This window comes from Thamnophis sirtalis, unplaced genomic scaffold, assembly GCF_051295495.1.
Source record: "Thamnophis sirtalis isolate CommonGarterSnake01/CBP01778 unplaced genomic scaffold, rThaSir2_p1.2 scaffold_2, whole genome shotgun sequence".
NCBI lineage: Eukaryota > Metazoa > Chordata > Lepidosauria > Squamata > Natricidae > Thamnophis > Thamnophis sirtalis.
Window position 1 is genome coordinate 60357587 of NW_028261382.1, and position 13238 is coordinate 60370824.

The window sequence follows — 13238 nt, forward strand, 5'->3', positions numbered from 1 at the left end:
TTTCTCCGTTCTTTTTTTTAACAAAAAAAATTATCTCAGAGGATTTATTTTAATCAGATTTTTAGATGTGCATGTTTACTGTTGTTTTATCACTGGTATTTTGACATGGGCAGCTGTCATTCATCTGCTGATGGAGACGTAAGAATACAGGCAGCTCTCGACTTAAATGATCACAACGAAATCAAAAATTCCTGTTGCTAAACGAGACATTTGTGAAATGAGCTCTGCCCCATTTTACGAACCTTTCTTACCGCAGTCGTTAAGTGAACCGCTGCAGTTAAGTTGGGGACACGGTTGTGAAGTTTGCTTGTCGGAAGGTCGCAAAAAGGGAATCACACCATCATAAGTATGAGTCAGCTGCCAAGCATCTTGAATTTTGACCAAATGATCTTGGAGATGCTGCAATGGTTATTAGTGTGGAAAACGGTCGTAAGTCCCTTTTTTCAGTTGTAACTTTCAACGGCCACTAAGTGAATTGTTGTAAGTCGAGGACGACCTGTGTGTTCTATTTCATCTTTATCTGAGTTTTATTTCAGACACTTAAAAAGCTGCTCAAATTCTCGAGGCCTTTTTATAAAGGTATTTCCCTTTTAAGTGTTTTATAAACGCTTTCCCTTTGTTAAATGGTGAGTGGAAATGACTGTAAATTTATTCAAAACACAAGAGGCTTCGGATTAAGTGAAACAATCTGGTGTTTCTTTTAATCGGGCGCTGTTACATTTTTTTGAGACTTAAAGTCGAAACGGTGCTCGATGGGTTTCAACTTGAATCTGACGATAAAAGAAAAAAAAATCTTGGTTAGAAAGAACAACAGGAAAAGCAACTAGGGTAGAATCTTTCAAAATCTGTTCTTATTCTCTGCTTTATAATTTCCCTTTTTCTTATTACTGTGCTGTGAAGTTGTAAAGAAAACTAGCTAGAATTGGTCCCCCCCCCCCCTCCCTGCAGCATCTAGCTCATATGTCATTTAAAGCAGAGTCAAACCTCAACTCAAGGGTGAAATGTTAAAAAATGCTACCGGTTCGCCCGAAACGCTAGTAAAAAAAAAATGCTTTAAAAAAGTTTTTAAAAAGTTCCCACACTCACAGCTGATTGTTGTGCAGCTGATCGTGGGAACTTTTTAAATTAGTTTTTAAAGCATTTTTTTACTACTTGTTCGGGCGAAGAGGTAGTAAAAATACGCTAAAAAAAGTTTTAAAAAGTTCCTGCGATCATGCGGCACAGCTGATCGTCAGAATCTTTTTTTTTTTTACTTTGTAAAGCATTTTTTTAATACTTGTTCGGGAGAATAAGTAGTAAAACAATGCTGAAAAAAAAAGTCCCCACGATCAGCTGTGCTGTGCGATTTATATTTGCTAGAAAGCAGGAAATGCTGCACAGCTGTTCTACCTCCCTCCTTGTTTTACTTATATTTGCAGACTCAGAAAAGGCTTCTTAGCACCCGCGGTGCGCCTGGCTTTGATGCGCGCATGAAGCGAACTGGTAGCAGACTTCAGAGCATTTCACTCCTGCCTCACCTCGTCTCTTAACTCATGTAAGTTGCAATTCCAGGTTCATTTGCCACTGCAGATAAGCCTCTACTTACAACCCCAAGGGAGTCGCAATTTCCACTCTCAACAAGGCCATTGTTAAGTGAGTTTTGCCCCCTTTGACGACCTGCCTTGATCGCCGCTGTTAAGTGAGCCTCTGCGGTTGTGAATTTAGGAACACAGTTTGTTCAGCGCATTGGGCTTGCCCCATCGATTTTGCTTATCCGAAGGTTGCCAAAAGGGATCGTGTGAAACCCCCTCCTGGGGCGCAGCAGCCGTCATAAATGCGAGTCAGCTTGCCAAGCATCTGAATTTTGATCCTGTGACTCTGGGGAATGTTGCAACCGTCATAAATACGAGTCAGTTTGCCAAGCGTCTGAATTTTGATCACGTGACTTTGGGGCAGGGGTGAAATCCAGCAGGTTCTGACAGGTTTTGAGTAGTTTGGAGAACCAGTAGTGGAAATTTTGAGTAGTTCGGAGAACCGGTAGTGGAAATTTTGAGTAGTTCGGAGAACCGGTAGTGGAAATTTTGAGTAGTTCGGAGAACCGGTAGCAGAAATTTTGAGTAGTTCGGAGAACCGGTAGCGGAAAATTTGACTAGTTCAGAAAACCAGCAAATGCCACCTCTGGCTGGTCCCAGAGTGGGGAGGGAATGGAGATTTTGCAGTATCCTTTCCCCTGGAGTGGGGAGGGAATGGGGATTTTGCAGTATCCTTCCCCTGGAGTGGGGAGGGAATGAAGATTTTGCAGTATCCTTCCCCAGGAGTGAGGAGGGAATGAAGATTTTGCAGTATCCTTCCCCTGGAGTGGAGAGGGAATGAAGATTTTGCAGTATCCTTCCCCAGGAGTGAGGAGGGAATGGAGATTTTGCAGTATCCTTCCCCTGGAGTGGGGAAGGAATGCGATTTTGCAGTATCCTTCCCCTGGAGTGGGGAGGGAATGAAGATTTTGCAGTATCCTTCCCCAGGAGTGAGGAGGGAATGAAGATTTTGCAGTATCCTTCCCCTGCCACACCCACCAAGCCACGCCCACAGAACCAGTAGTAAAAAAAATTGAATTTCACCACTGCCTTGGGGGATGTTGCAACAGCCCTAAGTGAGAAAAATAAATCATTTTCTTTAGCCTTATCATTTTTGGCCACTAAACATATGGCGGTATGTTGAGAACTAACTTCAGAGCAAATTGCTTAGCAGTGGCGTGAAATGCTCTCTTTTAAGACAGGGATGATGATAATTATCTGTACGTCTGAATGGTTGACTTTTAGACTTGGAGGTTCTCTCCTTACCTTTTTCCCCTATGGTGGAAGGGGAAAAAAATTAGCCATGCCCTTTCTTGAACCTTCAAGAAACTACAGAATGGGCCAGGAATCTCATAAACGAGAAGAAAAGGTTGCAGGGATGTTTCTCCCTGCTTGCTAATGTGGTTGGCACGCAGCATTATGCAGAGAGAGAAAACTGTGTAAGCGCCGTTTTTAGAAACAATGGGAGGAGGTGGTAATTTTAAGTGAATCCACCCTCTTGACAGTGTTAATGGAGGGTGAGGGAGTAATGAGAAAGCCTTTAGGAATTCTTAGGGCCTGGAGGAAGGAAGGGAAAGCTACAGATGCCTGCTTTTTTCTTTTTCTTTTAAAGAGGCATAGCTCTGGATAATGGCTAGCACACACACAGAGAGAGATTAACAGAGTTGGAAGGGACCTTGTAGGTCATCTAGTCCAACCCTCGGTCAGAACACTGCCTTACACACCTACTGTTGCAGTGACACGTTCTCCAGGACTTGGCACACCTTCTTGACAGAATGAATGACTTGATTGTTTTAAGTAGAACTGGCAGCTCGGATGGTTAATTGCGGCATCAGGTTTAATAATTGACACTTAACAGAGCTCAAAAAGTAAGACTGCGTGTTCTGCCTTCTCCTTTTAATGTGCTGCCAGCGATTGGAATGTTTATTATAAACGCCAAGGGTTCAGAATAGCATCCGAAAGTAAATCGGGAGTCCAAGGCAAAGTATTGCTCAAAGTTCCAATTTATGGAGAGAGCCAACATGGAAAGCTTCCCGGTTTTCCCCACCTGTCGTTCAGATCCATCATAGCAATAGCAGTTAGACTTATATACTGCTTCATAGGGCTTTCAGCCCTCTCGAAGCGGTTTACAGAGTCAGCATATGTTGCCCCCACAGTCTGGGTCCTCATTTCACCCACCTCGGAAGGATGGAAGGCTGAGTCAACCTTGAGCCAGTGAGATTAGAACCGCTGAACTGCAGATAACAGTCAGCTGAAGTGGCCTGCAGTACTGCACCCTAACCACTGCGCCCGTTACTGGGCATCCAACTCAGCTGCTGCCCGCCATGTCCTCACCTGGTTGTGTCCTTGCTGCATCACCAGCCATCCCATATAGTGAATGGGGCAGTCAGTGAGTCAAGGAAGAAGGGAGGGAGGGAAGGAAGGAAGGAAAAGAAAGAGGGGAGGGAGAGGAGGAGAGAGAAAGGAGCGATACAGATGGACGGACTAACCATTGGGACCTCAGTGCTCTGGATTTGGCTGCTTTCTTGCAGATGTTTCATTACCCAACTTAGGTAACATCATCAGTGTTAGAAGGGGATGGGGCTTGTAGAGAGGAGGAGGGGGGGAAGAAGAGGAGTAGGAGGTCTGTGGGGTCCTTGGTGCTTGCTCTCTGAGCTTGGTGGCTTGCAGACATTTCACTACCCAACTAGATAACATCATCAGTGCTAGAAGGGAGTTGGGTTTGCTCTCTATATGGAATTAGCTGATAACCCGGCATAGCCCTAGTATGTATTTATCCCAATCCTGTATTAGAGGGAGCTCCCTTGTGGAGTACCGCGAAGCCGTTACCATGGCAACTCCACTGAGCTGTACAGTAGAAGCCATTTTAAGGCACAGCAGGCTGTATCTTAACAGAACCTGAATCAAAAATGCACAACGATCACTGTCAAAAGTAAACACACAGATTGAGGTTCATTTTAACTCTAATTAGCTGATAATCCAGCGTTTCCCGGGTATTTATTTATAGGGGGGAAATGTCCGGACCAAACGTAATTTCTAATTTTGGGTTTTCCCCCTTACCAGAGGGAGCCCCCTTGTGGAGTACTGTGAAGCTGTTACCATGGTAACTCCACTGAGCTGCACAGTAGAACTATTTTACGGCAGCACAGTAGAAGCCATTTTAAGGCACAACAGGCTGTATCTTAACAGAACCCACACTCTGAGGGGTGTTAGGGGTGTCTTACCCCACAGTACCCTCCAGAGAGTAAGTCATCTATGTACCAGGTTTGATTGAAATTGCTCGAAGCGTTCCTGAGTTATGCTGGAACGTACACACACATACAGCCATTTTTATATGGATGAAGATAATTGACAGGGTAAAGTAATTGTACATAAACAGAGAACAAACCCCACTGCCTACCAGCACTGATGATGCTACGTAATATGGGTAATGGACGCCTGCAGGAGAGCAACCAAGCTCAGAGAGCACAAAGGACCCCCTCCGAAACATCTACTCTGGGAAACAGAAGTGAAATCTGGCTGAAAGCAGAGAAGGAACAGGAGGAGATGGCTGTTGGAGAAGTAGGGGTGTGTGTGTTGTGTAGATAATTCTGGAGCTGGCAGTCCTTCTATGGCAAACAGTGTGTAGGCGGATGTATCGTAGGATACACACAGAAGATGTCTCGGTTTAGTAGGTAACATTTTGTCCTCCTCGATCGCTGCTGTTTGAAAATTCAGATTGGGGCTCAGGATTATTTTTTTTTAACTACCTGCAGTTCATCACGAATTGCCTTTGTAGGAGAATTTATCACTCACGTGGTTTCATTGGAGCCCAGTTCCTCCTAGAGAACTCTTTAACATTGAAGTCTTTGGTGTTCTGATCGAGGCTTCCCAAGAGCATGAATGACAAAAAACCCTTTTATTAATTGACTGAATCCTGCTAATTCACATCCAGCAAAGTCTTTCGAGGGAGGATTTACAGTCACAGACCTTATCTGGCTTGGAGAGCTGCCAGGCTGATCTCAGCAGAACTTGGCAAGGAGTCTCGGAGAGTCACGAACCAATGAAGCGAACTAATTGTCTCCTGCAAACTCCATTCCCCTAGCATCAGTTTATGTAGCAGTTGTGCCTGAGGTCTTATTTTTACTCAGAAACTATCAAAGGAGTAAAGAGTTTTTAATGGTGCTAAAAGAGAAAAAAAAATAGAGAAACTTCAACTTACGACCACAAAAGTTCTCATTTTTAGGTTCCCAAAATGAGCTTAAACTTTCTGCTGCTAAGCTAAGTTAAGTGACTTTTGCCCCATTTTACCATCTTTCTTGCCATGTGACCATTGCTTCCCCGTGGTCGCATAATCAAAATTCAGACGGTTTCTCAAGTGACTCATATTTATGATGGTTGCGGTGTCCTGGGGGTCACGTGATCCCCTTTTTCGATCTCAAGACGCTGCGATGCCACCTCCCGTGGGGTGAGTGGTGTTCTGACCCAGGCTTCCCAAGAGCATGAAACAAACTCCTGGTCCTGACCAAAACCCCTTTTATTAATTTGCTGTGAAATCCGGGAGGATTTACAGTCACAGACCTTATCTGGCTTGGAGAGCTGCCAGGCCGAGATCTGCAAAACCTGGCAAGGTGCCTCGGAGAGTCACGAACCAATGAAACGAACTAATGGTCTCCTGCAAACTCCACTCCCCATTCGCTCCTCTTTTATTTCCTCTGGGAGGGGCCATTCATCATCCACCTGTGGACTCACTGCCAAGTCGACCCCTGTTCTTTTGCTGTTCCCTGGGAACAGGCTCCAGCTGTTCTTCTGCCTCACTCTAAAGGCAGCTGATAATTTGTCTTTTTGTATCCATTGCTATATGTTACATAATTGTAATATTTAGGAAATATATATTAACTTTCTGCTTTTGAAAGATGTATATAAGCTAGCCTGGCAGGGCTCAGCACCCACAATTCTGCGCCCTGAATGACATGGGCAGGACAAGACGCAATGGATGGAAACTAACCAAGGAGAGAATAAACCCGGAACCAAGAAGAAATTTCCTGACAGTTAGAACAATTCATCAATGGAACAACTTGCCTCCTGAAGTTGTGGATGTGCCCCAAGACAGCCCTTTGTCTGAAATGGTTTCCTGCTTGAGCAGGGGGTTGGACTAGAAGACCTCCAAGGTCCCTTCCAACTCTGTTGTTCCGTTATTCTATGAATGGTGAACTTGGGGCATTGAACGGAAGCAAATATGTCTTAACGCATTAAGGAAGGGCTGTTTTGCCTTTTTTCCCCAAATGCCTGTCTTTTCAACGCCAAGGACTAGAAACCTGGTGGTGGCATTTTGTTTCTTTTATAAAGAATGACAGACCAGATTCTCAGGCGATACATACATTGTTCATTTCACAGTAGGTTTCCATAACTGCAAGAAGACCAAGCAAATCCTATCTTTATGGCTGCCAAGAAAAACGACACGGATCCATCTTCCGTCGGAAGTCACCAGAAAACCACACTAAACCTGGAGACTTCAGATCCAGGTGGTCCTCGTCTTGTGAAATTTTGAGCCCCGCATTCCTGTTGTTTAAGCGAGACGTCTGTTAAGTAAGCTTTGCCCCGTTTGACCCCCTTCCTTGCCACGGCTGTTAAGGGAATCCCTGCCGCGGATAAGTCAGCAACACGGTTGTTAACTGGAACGGGCTTTCTCATTTGACTCTTGCTTGTCAGAAGGTCGCAAAAAAGGGAGATGACCGTCGTAAATATGAACCAGCTGCCCAAGCGCCTGAATTTCTGATCACGTGACTGCGGAGATGGTCGTAAGCGCGGAAAACGGCCGTCAGTCGCCTTTTTGAACCGGGGTTGACACTTTGGTCACTAAATGAACTGTCGTAAGTCGAGGACTGCCTATACCTGGAGCCTTGTTTATGATTGTCGATATGTTTTCTGCCTGGGAGTCAAACTAGAGACCATCCAGTAGCTGTGATTAATCCTATCTTTGCATCAAGCCATTTATATCCAGCTCTTTTGGCATATATTATATAACTCTAGAAGTACAGCCAGTCATGTTCTATTTCTGTAATCACGTCTACCGATTTCTTCTTTTATTTAAAAAAAAAAAAAGAAGCACTTGTCAGTTTTAACCACTTGGAGCATTGAAAAAGAGAAAAAAAAGAAAAGGTATATAGCTTTATGGTGGCCCCGTATGGAAAACCTTTGGACTCTTTTGTGTTGTTCCATAGATGATCATCGTGGGGGGAAAAAACACCACAAATGACCAAGATGCCTTTGGTTTTCACCGAGGACACGCTCTGGTTGACTGGGCCGTTTTAACATTTAAAACAAACAAAGCATCTTTAATTATTGTACAGAGGGTCCTCGTGTTAACGGTCTGGAATACAGTGGGGGTGGGATTTTTAGACACGGCAAGCTCTGGGATTTTCAGCCAGCTAATTTGAAGAGGGTTTCCCCCCCCCCCCCACTTTGCAGGAAGATAGGATGGGTGCATTAACTGTAGCTTGGTTTTGAATCATGCTTTATACAGCTGCTCTATTGTCTGTGGCCTTTCCTTTTCCTTCCCTTCCCTCCTTCCTTCCCTTCCCTTATCTTTTTTCTTCCCTTTCCTTCCCTTCTCTTCCCTTCTTTCCTCCCTTCTCTTCCTTTCCTTCTCTTTTTTCTTCCCTTTCCTTCCCTTCTCTTCCCTTCTTTCCTCCCTTCTCTTCCTTTCCTTCTCTTTTTCCTTTCCTTTCTTTTTCCTTCCCTTCTCTTCTCTCCTTCCTTTCCTTCTCTCCATCCTTCCATTCTCTTTTTCCTTCCCTTCTCTTCCCTTCTCTTTTTCCTTTCCTTTCCTTCTCTTCCCTTCTCTCCTTCCTTCCCTTCTCTTTTTCTTCCCTTTCTTTTCCTTCCCTTCTTCCTTCCCTTCTCTTCTTCCTTCCCTTCTTCCTTCCCTTCTCCCTTCCCTTCTCTTCTTCCTTTCCTTCTCTTCTTTCCACCCTGAGTCTCTTTTGAGAGTGGGCAGCATACAAAAAATTTGATAAATAAATAAATAAATAAATTTTCCCTTCTCTTCCTTTCTCTTTTCTTCCTTCCCTTATCTCCTTCCTTCCTTCTCTTTTCCTTCCCTTCTCTTTTCCTTCCCTTCTTCCTTCCCTTCCCTTTTTCCTTCCCCTTTCTTTTAATCCTCTCCTCTTCTACCCCCTCACCTCCTCCCTCTCTTCTTTCTTCCTTCTTCTCCCTTCCTCTCTCTTCCTTTCTGTCTTCCTCTCATTCTCTCTCTCTCTCTCTCTCTCTCTCTCTCTCTCTCTCTCTCTCTCTCTCTCTCTCTCTCTCTCTCTCTCTCTCTCTCTCTCTCTCTCTCTCTCTCTCTCTCTCTCTCGTGCAGCTCATATGCATCCTGCAATATTTGAATATCTGAAATTGAGTGAAGTGGCTTGAAAAGCTGTCGGTTCATATTTTCTTCTCAGAATTTGCAGGGGGCCTCGCATCCCTTTTTATGTAAGTGGGGGAGAGACCTCCCTACGCCTGCTTGTTCCTAAGTATTAATAAAGAACCATAAATTTCATTTGAAGCTTTTGTTGTTTGAGAAGCTGCAAAATTTGATGCCCTTTTTTTTCTCTCTTCCCCAAGACAGCTGCAAAGATTTAAAGCTAACCCCATGCATGCTCGTGTGTGTTTTTCTGTGTGCTGAGTTTTCCCCTCCTCCGGTTGTCACTTCAGCAAGCCTGCCTTCTCGACAAATTGTCAAAACACTTCACCCCGACAAAAGAAACAACAACAAGAGAACGACAACAACTGCATTTAATACCCTGGGTTTGTTTGCATGCAGCTGGATTCCTCGGGCAGTTAGATTCGGTTCCATCGTCTTAAAGTACCACAAAACACACACACACACACACACACACACAAACTTACATTTAAGTCTGGAGAAAATTCTGAAAGGCCATTCTCTGGCTGTTTGCAACACAATTTATGTGTGCGTAACTCTGTTCTTGGCTCAAAAGGACAAGTGGTAATTTATTCTTCCATTACCTGATGCTGCTATGTTGCAAATAGCTCACATTGAAAGTGTGTATGTGTGTGTGTGTGTGTGTTTAGAGAGAGAGAGAAGAAGGAGGAGGAGAAGGAGGAGAAGAACGGTCAGGAAGAGATGGAGAGGGGAAGAGGTGGGAAGAGAAAAGGAGAGAAGAGAACTGAGGGAGAGGGAGAGGGGAAGAGGCAGGAAGAGAAAAGAGGATGAGAAGAGGAAGAGATAGGAGAGAGGCAGAGATGAGAAAGACAGGAAGAGAGGAGAGAAAGCAAAAAGGAAGGGAGACAGTGGAGAGAGAGTCAAAAACCAACTAAAAACAGGACTATCCTCCTATTTTGCTTCTATCCCCTTCCTGCAGCCATTCTTCCTGGCGAAAAAGACGACATCAATTTCCCCTCTCGCCCAACACTTACTAACCCACTGAGTTTATTTATTTATTATGGAATGTATTCGCCCCTCCACCCACCCACCCTTCTATCTCTTGTCCAACGTCTCTGGGCAGCTTACAACACAAACATGGATAGAAATGAATGGATAACTTTGTATTTCCCACGAAGCCTTAACCCCGAGGAGTTTTGAGTGTCGACTCTTCCCAAAAACCTAGACGGGTTTTTTCTTCCTCTTTGCCATGTAACATCGTCCCCGCAATTGGAGAGAACACAATCACTTCCCAACACCGACATCTCTTTATTTTGCGTAGTATTTCAGACCCTAGAGCAGGGGTCGGCAACCTTAAAACACTCAAAGAGCCACCAAGGTCCTAAACGGAAGCCCCCCATTCAAATCTGGAGCCGACCGGAAATCCAATTCCCCCAACATAGAGTCTCCTCCTAGTGTGGCATCCTTTTTCCTCTGCCAACAGGAAGTCCGGTTCCCTCACCATAGAGTCTCCTCCTAGCGCAGCATCCTTTTTCCTCTACCTGTCCTAACCGAAAGCCCTATCAATTGTGGAGCTGACTGTCAACAGGGAGCCGCAGCAGAGGGATGAAAGAGCCACATGCGGCTCCGGAGCTGCAGGTTGCCGACCTCTGTCTAGGGCGGAGCCATATTTGCTGGCGCGCAAGCTGTCAGCTCCACTGCGCAAGCGCATGCTGACTAGCTGATATTTAGCCTTCCGGAGGGCCAACAAGAAATTCGGCAATGATTCATTTCCGGCTTCCGGAGGGCTCCTGGGTGGACGGGGAGGCTGTTTTCACCATCTCCAGGCTTCAGAGAAGTCACCAGAGCCTGGGGAGGGGTCGTTTGTGTATGTACTGGGGGGGGGGGGGTTGCACGCACATGCGCAGGTGGGCGGGGAGGATTGAATTGATGTGGGCACTTGAGCGCACACGATATTGCGCACTGGGACAATTTTGGCACACCTTAAGAAAAAGATTCACCATCACTGGTCTAGGGGGAGGATCACAAGATTATAGATCCCCAACAGCTGCATTCATTCCCCAATTATAGATCTCGGATCCATCTCTCCAATTGAAGGGGGCAGATCCCCTGCTGAGAAATCTGCTGATCCCCCATCTTTGCCTTAGAAAGAGTCTTAATTTCTTTCCTAGCTTTGGGTGGAAACGTTCAGTCTGCTGTAATAGCTACGCAGAAGCAAAAATAAATATTATTCTTGGAAGTCTCGGGAGCCTAGCCACTTAATACAGCTGAAGTGTGTCAGCTGTAGCTCTGAAACATTTTTAAATTATTCTTAAGATTCCTTGTTGCAATGAAACATAGCAACGAATGTTTTGAACCCTTATTCACCCCTGGGATTGCTGAGTAATTTCCCACCCCCCTTAACGGTAGTCCTCCACTTAACGACCACAATCAAGCACAGAATTTACGTTGCTAAGTGAGAAACTTGTGAAGTGAATTTTGCCCCATTTAACGGCTGTTCTTGCTCCCATGGTTAAGTGAATCACTGCAGTTGTTAAGTTAGCATCCCCACTGGTTGTTAAGTGAATCTGGCTTCCCCATTGTCAGAAGGTCGCAAAAGGAGATCACATGGCCCAGGGACACTGCAACCGTCATAAATACGAGTCAGTTGCCAATCATCCAAATTTCCACCATGGGGATGCTGCAGGGATCGTAAGTGTGAAAAACGGTCGTAACTCACTTTTATAACTTGAAATGGTCACTAAATAAACTGTTTTAAGTCCAGGATCCCCTGCGTTTACTCAGATTTATTTGCCAGAGAGTTCACCGTGGCACCATTTTTAACAACTGTGCCCAGAAAGATTTTTTTCAGTTAAGTTAAAAAGATGCTGTTTTGAAGTTTCTTTTCCGACTCGGCAATAGGCTGTAAAATAATGAAGAAAAACCAGGCATTGAAAGCCTGTAATGAAAATTTGGCGGTAAGTTTTTGTAAAAAAAACACCTCTTTTTTGCAGACATTTCACCACCCAAGTAGGTAACCTCATCAGTGCTAATAGAGATGGGGTTTGCTCTCTGCTAATCGATTCCTACTCTGACCAGCTTTTAGGACGGAGCTAGTTTTTAGGAAGGGTTGCAGTGGCTCAGTGGCTAAGATGCTGAGCTTGTTGATCAGAAAGTTTGGCGGTTCAAATCCCTAGCCCCGTGTAACGGACTGAGCTCCCGTTACTTGTCCCAGCTTCTGCCAACCAAGTAGTTTGAAAGCAGGTAAAAAATGCAAGTAGAAAAATAGGAACCACCTTTGGTGGGAAGGGAACGGTGTTCTGTGTGCTTTTGCTATTTAGTTATGCCCGCCACATGCCACGGAGATCTCTTTGGACGGCGCTGGCTCTTGCTTTGAAACGGAGATGAACACCACCCCCTAGAGTTGGGAACAACTAGCACATATGTGCGAGGTGAACCTTTACCTTTTAGTTTTTAGGATTCAGGTTTAAGCCAAGAAAAGATGCAAAAAACTTGCACTCCCTTGTAAAAAACAAATCAGAAATCTTAACCTGCCATGTGGTCAGATCATCATCCAAGGGTGGAAGCATTTTAACCGCATCCCACATTAATTATGGCCATTGCATCGGACTCCAATCACACCTGATGGGGTTTACACGTGCTTTAATAACACACAAAGTCATCCACCATCTGTTCTTCCCCCTCCTTGTTGAAAAACCAATTATGTAAAAGACAAGATGAAAAATATTTTTGTTGCAAGCAGCATTGTCATCTGCGATTTCTCTGGTGTTCCTGAGCAATTTTTTTAAAATTATTTTTTATTTTAACAGGGGGAACATGGAGAAGAAAACGGTTTCACCGTGTTCTTCCATGTGGTGCGGGAAGCTGTCATAAAGAAACAGGTGTTTGGCACGTTGCGGGTATTTAAATCCATCTCGATTTTAAATTCTGCGGTTGTAGCTCACGACATCACCCTGCCAACAAAAGTGCGTCTAGTCAAGGTTTATGGTTTTCCCAGTTGCAATGGATGGCTGTGAAGGTTGGACCATAAGGACGGCTGAGCGCCAAAGAATGGAGGCCTTTGAACTCTGGTGCTGGAGAAGACTCCTGTGAGTCTCTTGGACTGCAAGGTGATCCAACCGGTCAGTCCTAGAGGAGATCAACCCTAACTGCTCTTTAGAAGGCCGGATCCTGAAGAAGAAACTCAAATACTTTGGCCACCTAATGAGAAGGAAGGACTCCCTGGAGAAGAGCCTCATGCTGGGAACGATGGAGGGCAAAAGAAGAAGGGGACAACAGAGAACGAGGTGGCTGGATGGAGTCATTGAAGCAGTCGGTGTGAG